The sequence below is a fragment of the Rhinolophus hipposideros genome (genome assembly GCF_964194185.1).
Source record: "Rhinolophus hipposideros genome assembly, chromosome: 6".
In the NCBI taxonomy this organism is placed as follows: Eukaryota; Metazoa; Chordata; class Mammalia; order Chiroptera; family Rhinolophidae; genus Rhinolophus; species Rhinolophus hipposideros.
In genome coordinates this window covers 36,634,154-36,647,998 of record NC_138052.1, presented here as the reverse complement: position 1 = coordinate 36,647,998, position 13,845 = coordinate 36,634,154, and the positions used below count along the sequence as shown (strand labels likewise).

General features: G+C 37.5%; 1 protein-coding gene across 3 annotated transcripts in view; it reads left to right on the top strand.

The window, feature by feature from the left end:
- Nucleotides 1–13,845, top strand: part of ACVR1C (activin A receptor type 1C) — an 81,985-nt gene that overhangs the window by 10,466 nt on the left and 57,674 nt on the right. The window contains exon 1 of one of the 3 annotated variants that reach the window (XM_081051699.1): nucleotides 7,999–8,125. The exons of the other annotated variants lie outside the window; for them this stretch is intronic. The gene's annotated coding sequence lies outside the window, so the exon portion shown is untranslated. Of the gene's footprint in view, nucleotides 1–7,998; nucleotides 8,126–13,845 lie in introns of those variants that run through there. 3 annotated transcript variants of the gene reach the window in all.

Genomic DNA, 13,845 nt, shown 5'->3' with positions numbered 1-13,845 from the left:
AAGGACCTACAAACATGCCTTTCATGTCTATAATTGTTAACTTAGAATGGATTATAGATGTCAAAATAAGATCTGAAACTATAAAAACTTTTAATACAAACCATACAAGAGGCTTCTAATAAAAATAAAGAAGTAGGTAAATGCCGTGCTTGCCACCCCCATGACTAAATCAAAATGACAACTACATTACAGAGCAACCATCATTGAGAATTGCCTGAAGTATAGCTGAACAGAAGTCTTATAACTAAGGATATACAGAAGAAGTCACATCAAGACTGATAGCAGAGACAGAGGTGCAGAATGGGTTGGTCCCACACCCCCGTGTGATGGTTATAAATTGGGAGGGATATCTCAATTGTGGAGGTCCCCCCTGAGGAGTGGAGGGTTCTAGCCCCACCCTCGGCTCCTCAGCCCAGTTTTCAGTGCTGGGAAAAGAAGTTTCCATAATTTCTGGCTGTGAAAAATAGTGGAGATTGTAGTTGAGCGAGAGTGAGTGCTGCTGGAGTCCCAGGCATTTTTTCTAAAAGGGCCCATGCATTGACTTACTTGCTGATGGACTCACTCACTCTGAGCTTCAGTGCTGGGGCAGTAGCTCAAAAGCAGTCAGGGACATACAGGATGAACTGAATTGTCTGGCTTCAGACTGAGGGCTGCAGGGGCAACTTTCCCCCAGACAGAAGTCAGTTTTCTTTTGTTGAGCCCTTCCCTCACTCAAGCTGCACAAGCCGGTATGTGACATATCAGAGTCTCCATCAAACTGGCCAATGCCACTTGCCTGACCTGGTGTTTCTTTGAGATTCTGCACCACTCTACTTGTGGACCAACCCAAGCAGCTTCCAGTGGCTTTTCCATACAAATGGACTATCTTGGCTCGTGCTGCAGACTTTCCTAAAATCTCTCAAAGGTTCACAAACCCCAAACAAGCAGCACCTGGCGTTGGCTTGCCCCATACCTCTTGATAAGCAGCCCCAAGCCCAGAACTAGCAGAAGCTGGCCTCAGTTTGCAGGTTAGCCCCTTGCAGAGACATCTAAGTCCAGCACAAGTAGCAACCATCTGCAGATTACTTTGTAGCTCATACCAAGTGGCCCTGGGCAGGGCACAGGCAGTGGATGACCTTGGCCTGCAGTACAGACCCTCCCAAGAGGCCCAAGAACCAACACATTCAGTGCCCAGCTTCAGATCATACCAGACCACCACTCAGCCACCTCCACAAATGGCACACCCAAAGGGTATATATTCAACAAGCACCAGAATCCTGCACCCTCCACAACTAAGACTGAAAGGACAACAACTTGAAGCTGGATAGCACCCTCCACACCCAAGATTGAAAGGACGACAACTTGACTTGGAAAAAAGTCCTGGAAGTACACACTGTTCCCCAATAAAGTCCTATTCTCCTTCCCCAATACAATCTTTACAAATAAAAATAAAAAAAACGTCTTGGATAGCAATACTTATAACCAAACAAAGTAGACTTTAAAACAAAGGCTGTAACAAGAGACAAAGAAGTTTCCAGTGATTCCACTTCCTGATATTTATCTGAAGAAAACCAAAACACTAAGTTGAAAAGACACATGTATCCATATGTTCATTGCAGCATTATTTACAATAGCTCAGATACAGAAGCAACCTAAGTGTCCATTAATATATGAATGGATAAAGAAGAGATGGTTCATATATACAATGGAATATTACTCAGCCATAAAAAGGAATCTTGCTATCTGCAACAAAATAGATGGACCTAGAGAGTATTATGCCAAGTGAAATAAGTCAGACAGATAAAGACATACCATATGATTTCCACATTGCCATATGAGGAATCTACAAAACAAATGAACGAGCATAACAGAAATAAATTCTTAGATACAGATAACATTTTGATGGTGGTCAGATAGGGGATTTAGGGGCAGGGGGTAAAAAAGGAGAAGGGATTAAGAAGTAGCAGTTGGTAGTTACAAAATAGTCATGGGGATGTAAAGTACAGCATAAGAAAGATAGTCTCATGAGAAAGATAGAAATATGATATTGTAATAATCATGTTTGGTGTCAGATGGGTACTAGATTTATCAGGGCAATCACTTTGTAAATTATATAAAATGTCTACTCACTATGTTGTACACCCAAAACTAATATAATATTGCATGCTAACTGTAACTGAAGAATAAAAATATTATTAAAAAAACTTAGGAGAAAAATCTTTTGCTCTTGGGTTAGCCATTTCTTAGATGACAGCAATGAAAGACAATCCATAAGAGAAAATATTTATGAATTGGAATTCATCAAAATTAAAATCTTCGAATTACTTGAAAGATTCCGTTAAGCAAATGAAAAGACAGGACAGACATTTTGCTGGGAGATAATATACGCAGGACACAAACTTGATAAAGCATTTGAATCAGAACATATAATGACCAATAAACTGTTGTACATTTGTTCGATGAACTATTGATGTAGACAACAACATGAATGAATCTCAGAGGTCTTCGGGCAAATGACTGAAGCCAGAATCAACAGGCTGCACTCATTTTTCATTCTAGAGAAGGGAAATGTGTAGGAACAGGAAACATTGCTTGTGGTGGGCTGAGGTAGAGATAGGTGTTGTCTAAAAGGGTGTATGAGGAAATTTTGGAGGAAGAGTGATTGAACTGCACTTATCAAATCTCGTAAGATTGTCTACCTAAAAAGGACAAATGTTACAGATGTAAATTACATCTCAATAAACTTAACACTCCTCCCCAAATGGGAAGGCATGTGTGTGAACTAAGAAGTCTTTTATAAGTCAGGAATTCAGCAGATAATGTTTCAAATTGGTTCATCAAGAATAGCAGTATATTTTTAGAGTTAATGTCCTAACATAATGTCTTAAAGAACAATTAAAAAAACAGTTAAAAGTGGGTACTTCTGGGAAGTGAGACTTAGGTAGATTGCATCACTAGACAGGTACTTTTCATTGTCATTCTTCCTATACTATTTTTTTTAGTATAGGAAGATTGTGTGCATTTATCACGTTGATTAAACAAATAAAAACATTTTAACGTTACAAATAATTTATTTACCTTTGTTATATAACTTCTATGTAAGTAAGGACTTTCTGTATATGTTAAAATGTGGTTTGTATGTATGATCTCCAGTCTGTGAAATGGCATAAAGTAGATAGACATTAAATCAAAATAGGATGAGCTAGGCTATGTTATGTTCATTAACATGGAGTAGTAATTTCTTCTCTTAGCAAAGTAAATTACACCCGAGGAACATTATCCATACATAGATAAAGCCCTTTGTAAATGCAACATGACTCACCTGCTCTTTTAGGTGAAAGCATTTGGTTCAACTTGAAAGGTCATTCATCACCTCCAAGTGGAGCACTTATGGGCTGTTTGGGCTCTTTTAGTTGCTTTACTATAGCATTAAGCTTGCTTATGGAGAATTGTGCTTGCATCTGCAGGCTACACACAGCCTCATTCGTGCATTAACAAACCTCACTTTGCTGAGTCATGTTAGAGGGACCCCTTCTTCAGTATCGTGAAATGCACACAATGGGCAGTCAGCGTTTTCTTGATTGTCTTCTACACAAAACCCACTCTGCGGGTTTTGACTCTCTTCCAAGACAAATTAAAAGATGAGATGAAAAGTTACAGAAAGATGAGGCTAAGCTAGTCTGTTGGTTTATGTCCCAGAGATCAGCTAAGTTTCTAGTGTAGAGTGGGAATCATTATGTGATACGCGTGTATCTGCATTTTCAGGGACAGCCCTGTGTTCAAATATACTAACCTGTTTTTAGACTATGAATTCCAGTTTTTGTTCCTGAAAGTAGAGTTGCTGTAAGTTGTGGGATAACATGGCAACCAGCATGTGGGTGTTCACCAGACTCCACTATCAGTGTTGCGTTAAAGGTCTATGCAGAAGAGTTGACTGAAGATATCCCTATGATGTTCTCAATGACAACCTGTTAACTAAATACTTTGAAAGAGCAAGAAGTGACTTTAACAAAATAATGTTAGTGTTAGTTTCTGATTATTTTCATGTGTTCATTATGGGAAATTAGGGGGAAATATTGAAAATTATAAAAATCACCTTTAGTTTGATAACCTCAGAGATAACCACTGTTAATATTTTAATATTTCTTCTAATTTTTATTTCTATGTATATTATGTAAATTAAGATATCCTGTATGTTTTATAATTCTACTTTTTATTTCATATTCATAATGAGCAATATCCACTCTTACTAAATATTAAAAACAGAATATTATGCCATCATATATATTATCAAAATTTATCTAAATGTGTTGATTTGGGGACTTTTAGGTTATTTCCATTTTTTACTTTTGTGAATAATACCTCTGCAGTGGGAATTTTAACTAAAATTTTGTTTTTTTTTTATTATTTCATATATAGGAAGTGGAAATACAACTCAAAGGTCATACATTTTTAGGATCCTTGAGACAAATATGTCATGTTGTACTCCCAAAAGTTTATACCAATTTATACTCCACCGCTATGTATAAAGTAGAAATTTAATTGCTTCCTTCTTGCCATTTCTGGGTGCTATAATTTACAAAATAATTTCTAATTTGGCAAATGAAAATTGTATTAACTTTCCATTTAGTATTAGTGAGATAAATCCTTTTTTGTTTCCTTTTTTGTTCATCTACTTTGTCCACTTTTCTATTGACATATTTGTCTTTTCATATTGATGTAATTCTTCATCTACTTTGTCTATTTTTTTATTTGACATATATTTTTCAAACTCAAGAAATGATTGAGAAGTGAAAAGAATTAGTGTAGTAACCAATGTGAGAGTTCATGTTCTAGATATTCCTTCTCTTTGATCATGCTCAGATGCTGAAGTTTTATTTGTGTTTTCTAAATTTTTTTTTAAACAAAAATGTCTATTTTGTTTTTAGAGCTGCTGATTTTATCTCCTTAGTGTGGCAGTGTCACTACCAAAGAAAAAGTTCATTAAAGCCAGAAAGGATTGTCAGAAACATGGAAAATTATTTTTAAGGAGTGTGGTTTAGGCCTTGAATGTCTCAGCAGCTCATAACTTATAATAGCAGGAGCTTAAGTTTCAATTTTTAATTTTTTAATTTTCTTCCAAAGATTTTATTGGGGAAGTGGAACAGGACTTCATTGGGGAACAGTGTGTACGTCCAGGACTTTTTTTTTCCAGGTCAAGTTGTTGTCCTTCCAGTCTTAGTTGTGGAGGGCGCAGCTCAGCTCCAGGTCCAGTTGCGTTTGCTAGTTGCAGGGGGCCCAGCCCACCATCCCTTGCGGGACTTGAGCAGTTGAACTGGCAGCCTTGTGGTTGAGAGCCCACTGGCCCATGTGGAATCGATCTGGCAGCCTTTGGAGTTAGGATCATGGAACTCCAACCACCTGAGCCACCCGATGGCCCTGAGTTTTAATTTTTTTAATGTCTACTGTGCATCAAAAGATTTTTTAAAAATATCTTTTAATCACATAAAAACTCTGTGAAATGGGAATCATTATCTGTTCTTCACCAGTTTGTAGTCACATTTAGGGAGGTGGAGTCACTTTCCAGGCAATGCGACTGATTTGCAGAGCTCAGGGTTTCAACTACAGATGTGAAGTTGTCCAAAGCACAGAATCTTTGCATAACACCTTGTTGAATTCCAACAATGTTAAACTCAGTGAAAAGAGCTACAAAGATAAGATTGTTGTTTGTCTCTTTGCTATTGTTTTGTGTTCTGTATTGTCTTATACTGGCTTATCACAAGACAAGTAGCAAAACTCAGACAGGATAACCTACCTTAGACTTGTCTTTTGTTCTGGCTAATTATGAATTCTTTCAGACTTCTCTGAGGGCCTCCAATTTCTTTTTATATTCCTTCATTGTTATTTTGTTCAATAATGTTTTGATAAACAAAAGGAAAATATAATTCCAGGAAAAGCCATGTAACCCACCTTCTAAAGCAGCTATGATAATCCTGGAAGTCTAAGAATTGTATATATTTTTAATAATAGGATTTCAACATTTTCTCTCCTACTTCTCAGCTCCCATTCCCACTCATCTTCTTTGAACAGAGGAGCAGATGATGCTGCCCTTTTTTTGCACAATATGAGTTTGCACTCATATGTTTGCACAATATGAGTTTTTCAGAGTATCTAAGCTGAAACTTTGAGTCTTGGGGTCAGTGTTGGAAAGAGGCCCAGTTGGAATCAACCTTAAAAACTTCCCCTATATCACTTGCCCTCCTTTTCGCCTTTCAACTCTTCACTTGCTAATCTATTTTTAGTTAGATCAGTTCCTTACTTTGTATAGTTTCCTTTTTTATTTCTAGATTAATAATTATCTATTCCTTACCATAACTTATCATATAAATGAATAGCTGTGGATTGTGATAGAAATTTCTGACAAGTGAGCCCCTGAGAACTCTAGAGGATTTTAACTTTTCAATTTTCTTTGCTACTTTCATTCTAAACCTGAGACAGTTTTGTCTCTTTCTATCTGCATATATTCTTAGCTTGGTTGTTCAACAATTAATTATTGATTATTTGCTTTTTCCTTTACCGATTATTTTTAATTGCCTCCTTTAAACAAGTCAGAGTTTCCTTAGCTTTTAAAACCTTATGTTTTTCCCTTAAGTTTTTCTTTTTGTATTTTTTCCTTCTTTCTGAAATAGATTATGTCACATGCTGCTGCTCTCCTTTTATTACCAAATTCTTTGTGATCCTCTCCCATTTGGTTTCTGTCTTCTCTACTTGATGGCGATTAAAAATATGAAATTAGACTTCTATGATTTCACGGATCTGCAAAGCATGAACTCAGATTATTCACTCAATCTTTATCAGACTGATACAATATTGTCCTGAACAGTTTTCGTTGTGAACTCTGACTCTAGACAGCAACTTCTTTGTTCTCTGGGTATGTAATTCCTTAGCTTGCTCTTTTTGTTACTGCATGGTGGTTATTGGTGCATTCATCTCTTTAAGGTCACAGAACTTTAGAATAGTTAAAGATCACCTTTAAATTCTTTGTTGGGCAGAGCAATTGAGGACACAGAAGCCTCAAATGTCATATTCATAGAACTAGGATTAGAACCCCAGGTCTCTGAATGTGGACCTTAAATGCACTAGACTGGATCAGAACTACACATTTCTTTTCTTCATTCAGATTCATTTCTCCACACAACAGAGTAACAATCTCTGCTTATCGCTACAAGATGTTTCTGGAAATTGTGTTCTCCAGAAGTTGGTTATAATTTATTATAATTTCCCATGGAAACAATATTAAAATAATATGGTATGATCCTGATCAATAATTAATCAAGTAAATCATAGGTTTGACAAGCAATACATTGAACTCAGGCCTATAGTAATCTAAAAGTTGTATCTCATCCTCAAAGTCCTGTAATAATAGACCTAAATGTGCAGGTTGATCAAATACAGTGTTAAGCTCTGTGCCCAGTACTGGTGGAGGCATTACAGAGTGAATTTCTGGCAGGTGAATATTTGCCTAGTGTGAGCTCATTGAGTTGAACCCAGAAGGTCCAGCAGCCCATTCCCTAAGCAAGGAAGTCCCTTGGTAGCCAGACACCTGGTCTGCCACTGTTAGCATTCTTGACAGCTTGGAGTGGATGATTATTATTATTTGGCTTTTTTCAGTTTTCCAGAATAGTCCATATTGAGTAAAAACAGCACAATGGAAGATTGCCTTTTCCATTTTAGAGAGCATTCCTATGTAGATTGTGGCCATTGATTGTGAACAAAACAAAGCAGAGGCACATGTTAGACACTCAAGTTCCACTTTTTGATGCACATTCAACCCTCAGATTAACAATTTGTGTCATATAAAGACAAAATCAATGTAACATTATAAAATACAATTGTTTTTCTACATTTGAAATTTAAAAAATATAACCTTGATCTTGGTAAAAATCAGTCCTCACTTCTGAGATTTATGCTCTTCCTTACTTGGGTATTATAATGACCTCCCCACCTTTTTGTTTTTGAAGTGATGGTAATAGAAAGTGCTTTTTATTTATTTGTTTCTCTCCAATGTTCTTCCTAGAGAAAGCAAACATTCTGGTTGAGTTCCAAAATTGTTTTTGAAATTGAGCTGGTGGGTGAAATCCGCAGATCTGGTAACCACTGCTATCAGGTATGATTTCATGTGTAGCTCTACATAACCACTATATGACCAATAGGACCTAAATTCATAGGCAAATTGTAATAAGTATTAAGGACTTAGTTTTTCTTATAATTTGGAAAGACTTCATTAGCTGTATTAGGACAGTTGGAATCTTTCGGATCAAGCAAGAGATTTCTGTTAATAAATTCTGATCTATCAGGCAGTGGCTTTCAAAGCCATTCCCCAAGGCTAGAGCTGTGATATTCAAAGGGATTGGAGAGCAGAGTGCCTTTTTTCCAATGAAAAAGCACATTCAAGTCACCACTGGGTTGATTTGTTTCTAGACAAGCTGTACATTTTATTTCAAAATTTCAAATAAGAGAACACTAGGGTGTGAAATTTTAATGTTTATTTTAAGGAGACATGGGTTTTAAACATTGAGAAATACTCCTTTAGAGTTGAAGTCATTTTGTGAAAAATAGCCTAAGTCCTCTCTCTGTTGTGGCTAGATGGTACCCGGGTGCAATTGGAAAGCGTCCAAGGAGTAAGTCTCTTTTGGGCAGACAGGCTGCGAAGTCAGCCAGGAGCTGATGGTGGTTGGAATTCACTCATGCCAATATGCGGCTGAAAGCCTGGGGATCCCAAAGACCCCAGGGAGAGCCTACAACCTGATCAGAAGAAGAGGTTGAAGCCCCTGGGCCCTTCATAAGGGGAGGGCTCTCAGCCCCAACCTGCAACTCCAGGGAAGGTGGCTGAAACTTCCCAGACAGCTGCAGCGTCCAGGGGCCCTGCCAGGGCAGTGCCCTGGATACGGAGATTCCTATTGGAACATGGAATGGAATTCCATCTGGGGAATGCATGTGACAAGAACCCATTTGCAAATTGGGAGCAGGTTAGTGCCCATACATTTCAGCTTCACCAAAGGAGGTATTTCTCCACTGTCAGATGGGTGAGGACTGCTGTGGTTTTCCCAGGCTGGTGGGGACTGACTAGAGGGTCTTTGAGGCCTGCTGAGAGGGGAAGGTGGGGCTGGTACAATGAATGGGGGAGGGGAGGGGCCTGGGGATGGCGAAGAACAATTGTGCTCCTCAAGACTCACCTCGAAGATGCCTTCCCTACCTACCCTTTCCCCCACCCCCAGCTAGATTAACTAGTGCTCAGCCACTGCGTCCCGATGCACCATGTGCAGATTACACTCCCTAATGGCGGGGGTGCGGGAGGCGGGGCTCATCAAATCAGTTGAAGGCCTTAAGAGGAAAACAAACTGAGCTCCCTTGAAGAAGAGGGAATTCTGCCTCTAAACTGTCTTCAGACTTGAGCTGCAACATCAGCTCTTCCTTGGGTCTCCAGCCTACTGGCCAAAACTTCAGACTTTGGAATTGTCAGCCTCCATAATCTAGTGTCTGTGGTGGTGACATTCGAGCTGAGACCTGCGAAATTAGACATTAGGTTGGTTCAAAAGTAATGGCGGTTTATAAATTGCAGAAACCACAATTACTTTTGCGCCAACCTAATAGAAAAGAAGAGCATGGTGGGCAAAGGGAACAACCACATCAAGGGCTGTGAGGTGGGAAAGAACTTGTTATTTAGAGGTATTAAAAGGAGACCAGTGTGTCTCGGGCGTTCAGTTATAAGAAATGAGGTTCAAGAAGTGGGAAGAACCCAGACCCGCTAGCCTATTAGGTCATAATAATCATTGTGGATTTTGTTTTATACTACTGTAAGTGGGATCCATTGAGTACCACCCTTCTCCTAAATAAAAGACAATAAAATACCTCAAGATTGAGGGAACAGTTTGATGAGGAACTACTTCAGGTGCCAACATAAGAAAATAACTTCTCAAATTCAGTAAGAATTACATGCGAGGGCAGCAGAAGAAATGTGTCCTATGTTTAGAGACTCTGTTTTCTTTGACATGATGCTTGGAGGTGGGAGACCCTGTATAGGGTCGTTTTCTACCTTACATGGCTACAGTCAAAGTCTAAAGTTGTGATTGTTTATACACTGTGACTGAGGGATTAGGCAAGTCTGGATGTCTAGCCCAACTAAGAAATGCTGTGAACTTTCTTTCGATTTTTACCATATTATGCTGATATTGGAAACAATAATAAATTCCCATATCATATAGGACAAGATAAATCATCTTTAATATCAACTGAAGAAGTTTTGTTGGATTATAAACCAGTAGCATCCTCTCACCCACTGCAATATCAGTGAATGAATTTGGGATGCAAACCTGACCTTCTTTGAGTGCTCCTATTTCTTTTTTTCTTTTTTTCTTTATTTATTGGGGTGACAATTGTTAGTGAAATTACATAGATTTCAGGTGTACAATTCTGTATTACATCATCTATAAATCCTCTTGTGTGTTCACCACCCAGAGTCAGTTCTCCTTCCATCACCATATATTTGATCCCCCTTACCCTCATCTCCAACCCCCAACCTCCCTTACCCTCTGGTAACCACTAAACTATTGTCTGTGTCTATGAGTTTTTGTTTCTCATTTGTTTGTCTTGTTCTTTTGTTGTTTTTGGTTCATATACCACATATCAGTGAAATCATAGGGTTTCTGCTTTTTCTGTCTGACTTATTTCGCTTAGAATTATACTCTCAAGATCCATCCATGTTGTCACAAATGTTCCTATATCATCTTTCCTTAATGCCGAATAATATTCCATTGTGTATATATACCACAACTTCTTTGTCCATTCATCTATCAAAGGACATTTTGGTTGTTTCCATGTCTTGGCCACCGTAAACAAAGCTGCAATGCACATTGGAGCACACGTGTCTTTATGGATAAATGTTTTCAGAGTTTTTGGGTAGATACCCAGGAGAGGGATTGCTGGGTCCTATGGTAATTCTATTTGTAATTTTTTGAGGAACCTCCACTCTACCTTCCATAGTGGCTGCACCAGTCTGTATTCCCACCAACAGTGTATGAGGGTTCCTTTTTCTCCACAGCCTCTCCAACACTCGTTACTATTTGTCTTGTTGATGATAGCCATTCTGACTGGGTTGAGGTGATATCTCATTGTGGTTTTTATTTGCATTTCTCTGATGATTAGTGATGTTGAGTGCTCCTATTTCTAACACCAGCTCTCTCTTTTTATCTATGGTATCATAGATAAGATAACCCTAAAGTTACTTATATTGAGAATTGGGATGTGAGCTCAGAGCAGCCGAGGGCTATAAAACTGGAGGGGTCTTTAGAAATCTTCTAATCTACTTTCTGATCTTATGATATTTTAGGTGAAGAATTTAAGATCTGGGGAGATTGAGACATTTGTCTGAAGTCAGGTGATTTATGGTAGAGGTGGTGGGCTGAAACCTCAGGTTTTATTTAATTCTGCTTTTGGATGGAGCACATTTAGAATGGCTAGTACTATAATTCAAAATATTCTGGACTCTTTCTAAATTGAGCCCTGCAGCTGGAAGTGAAAGCTGTTCTGGACAGAATCCCTCCAGTGAGGGTGGTTCTATCACTTCTCAGCCAGAAGGGTGAGGTCCTCTTGAACAGGGAGCGTAATTGCTGCTTTGCACAAAGGGATGATTTTCTTTTGTGCTGGGTATCTTCCCATATTTTAGAAGTTCTGAATTCCCTCGGGTACAGCCAAACAAATAGGATTTATAAAAGTTGAATCTCTATTGAAAGTTCATTTGGCCCAAAAGTTTGCATTTATATTGCCCATATTTTATAATGCTGGTTTCTCCCTGTATTCTGTTTTTCCTTACTGTTAAGAAAGGAAAATGCTTTTGAATAAGCACATGACAAGAAAACAAAGTTTGAAAAGGAATAGAAAAGGAAAACAGATCTTTATTGATTTCTTTTGCACCTGTCTGGCTTTGTCTCACGTACACTAATACTAGTGTCCTGGCTTCTTTCCTGTTGCCAAACTTTTCATGTTCAGCACACTGATGAGTTTGAATTGTTCCTTTTGTTAACTCAGAACCCTACAAATGATGAAAAGATTACATATTCAGTAGGTCAAATTTAAGAGTTTTCTGAAATTAAAAAACAATTTTGTGTTTAATAGCCTGCTCTAAAATTAGGGAAATTGAATCAACTAATGTCTGGAAAAAAGGAAAGCACATGTGTCAGAAATTTATGTAACACACTGGTTCATCGATATTTTATCATATAGACCCAAAATATAGGAAACCTGGGAAATATATAACCAACTTGTTGAAAAATCATATCTAATGCAAAATAATTAGTATTTCCCAAGCAAATATTTGACTTTTTAATAAAAATAGCATGTAAATACAAATTGACAAATTTGGTTCTTTTTTTTTTGTAGTCTGATAATTTTCACATTTCTGGAACCAGGGTGTACTTGCTATCACATGTAAATATGGATGAAAATTTATTTTCTGGTTGATTAGGAATGTGCACATCTTTTGGTTTCATGTGGGTAACAGATGTCTTGTGGGTAACAGATGTCTTGGCTTTTAGAGACTAATTGGCAAAATGGGGGAAAGGAGATAATTAAAGGGGTGGGGGGAGACACAGGGAAAGTGCAATCTTCCTTGTGGGGAAAAATCTAATAGACCTCCTTATTACGGGTAATTACCTCCTTCTTCAACTTCATTTGCTATCTCTTTCCATATGACTCAAGCACAGTATAATGGGAAAGTATAAAATAAAGAAACATAAGGCTGGACTACTGTCTACTAACAACCAGATCTATCCTGTCATGGAGTAGTCTAGTATAATTGACTCATTGAACAGCAGTTTTTAAAGAAACAAAATATGAAAGCATAAGTCTAATCACTAATGGAAACTTATGTTTTAATTGGCAGCTCCAGGGTTTATGTTGAGGATGGTTGACATAAATATAGTTTAATTATATACCAAATGTGGCCATATAGTGGATTGGAGGGAAATGAAAAAATGGAAGACTGAATATGCTGTATGTTAGAAATACATCTTAGGAGCTTTTAGTTTGCTGTTTGTTTCCTGTTAATGTTATAGTACTGCCAATTGACCTGGAATAAATAAGAACACTTAGCAGATGTTTGAAGCCATTATCATCAACAAATTCTCAATTTTCTCACTGTTTTCCATTGTGCAACATTTAAAGTAAAGTGTCATTTATTATATCTTAACTATATTGCCTAGATCTATATTATCCTTCTCTTTGATACGCTTTACTTTTAAGTGAAAGAAATTTTTATAGCCTGTTTTAAACAGTCAGTGAGTATTCATATTATTCCTTGATGAGAACTATTATGTAATCATTCTTATAAAGACCTAGCAGAGAGAACATATCAGGTTAGGTACTTAGAAGCTTGCACTTAATACAAAACTCAGACAACCTGAAAGGTCAGATTATTTATGCTTGATACAAGGCACAAGCTATTGACTTTTGTTGGACCACCTGTCTCCTCAAAAAATAGGCATGTAGAATCTGTTTAAAAAATATCAACTATTTTAAAGGGTAATTAGGAAAATACAGATAAAAATCTCAGTTGTTAATTAACTATTAATATCTTCCTGCTCTCTTATGTTTTATTCACAGTTGTTAGAAACTGGAAAGTGGGAGAATGGTTTCTTTTAAAATCAGTTTTGGTAGGCTAGAAACAACATTGCTTGAGTAGTTTTATGACCACATTAATTCAGTCACTTGATATTTTTGAGCCTTATTTCATTATCAATAAAATGTAGACAGTGGCAAGTAACTCCCACAGTGGCACTGGGAATTATACACAATGATAAACACACAAGAGACTAACGTGTTTAGTTGTTC